Source organism: Hesperophylax consimilis, chromosome 13 (genome assembly GCF_061612785.1).
Source record: "Hesperophylax consimilis isolate HC1 chromosome 13, BYU_Hcon_1.0, whole genome shotgun sequence".
Classification (NCBI taxonomy): domain Eukaryota; kingdom Metazoa; phylum Arthropoda; class Insecta; order Trichoptera; family Limnephilidae; genus Hesperophylax; species Hesperophylax consimilis.
Window position 1 is genome coordinate 35,104,346 of NC_142848.1, and position 1,197 is coordinate 35,105,542.

General features: G+C 36.6%; 1 non-coding gene across 1 annotated transcript; it reads right to left on the reverse strand.

Annotated features, from left to right (window-relative positions):
* Positions 1–867: 867 nt before the first annotated feature.
* On the reverse strand, positions 868–939 carry TRNAA-UGC (transfer RNA alanine (anticodon UGC)). Its single transcript has one exon. It is a non-coding gene; the product is annotated as a tRNA-Ala (tRNA).
* Positions 940–1,197: the final 258 nt, after the last annotated feature.

Here is a 1,197-nt window from a genome sequence, read left to right on the forward strand (position 1 = left end):
AGAGCGAGAAAAATCTGTAAAAGATAGGATGGAATTACGCCTGTGGTGACACTACATAATGACAAAATAAACCAAGAGTTCAATTTTTCCCCCGAAGATCCTAAACAATTCCTTTTCCACCATCCACTTCCATCGCAACGACCACCGTACAGTTATAAGTTTTATAGTAAAAAATAAACTTTGTTTTCACCTAAAAAAATACACCAAGCTTACTGTTCATAATTCAATTCACTACTTCACTGTAAACCATTAATAACTCCGAACTACGCCAGATACACGTCAGCAAGTAATTTTTCAATATTGCAGTTTCGCGGTATTAAATATCAACTGACTTCTGTATTATATACGGTGTCCCGAAAAAAAGTAGAACTACATATTACATTTGAAGTCGATTTTGAGCCGAAAAAAAGTTTTATTTTTGCGTTCTCTATAAACTCTATGTGATGTATCCAGGTGAATTGATGCAAGATTCCTGCTTGTGCTACGAGTTTCACGATACCGTAAATAATATTTTATTATGACTATAACTTGGAAGAACGACTAATATGGAGTAAGTAGATGGTACATTTGGAAATGAGTGATAAAAAACGAGAAACTCAGCGAAACCCGTCACAGTTGATATCGACAGCACGATAACGAGTCGTTTCTCCTGCTAGGTTTTTACTGAAAGAACTTACCTCTGTGAATGAACCTTCCTACAGTCCCTTCCATGGCCCGTCTCATAACGTTGCCCAACCGGGTGGCGATGTAGTACAAACAGGAAAGACCTTCTGAGGAGTCTCTTAAACATAAATAACTATACAACAGGGTTTGGATCCTACAGGAAAAAAAATCATTTATGAAAATTGATCTGAAAGTCAAAAAGTTTGGAGATGCGGGGGATCGAACCCCGGGCCTTTCACATGCAAAGCGAACGCTCTACCACTGAGCTACATCCCCACATACTAATCGTGTGTAAAGTAAAAAAAATAGTTCAAGGAATACAATTGAAAAGTACAAATTCAAAAACTACTATGTACCATATGGTCCAAATTATTGAACAACTGGTTTTTATTTGACTTTTGACAGTTGGTGTGTATTTTATTCAATTGCATACTATCATAGACAAGAATTTTGTCATTTCCAGCAGATGATGTTTTGTAAACATTTGTTTAGTATCTAGATCAGTCTTTCTCAAAGTGGGCGATAACGCCCCTT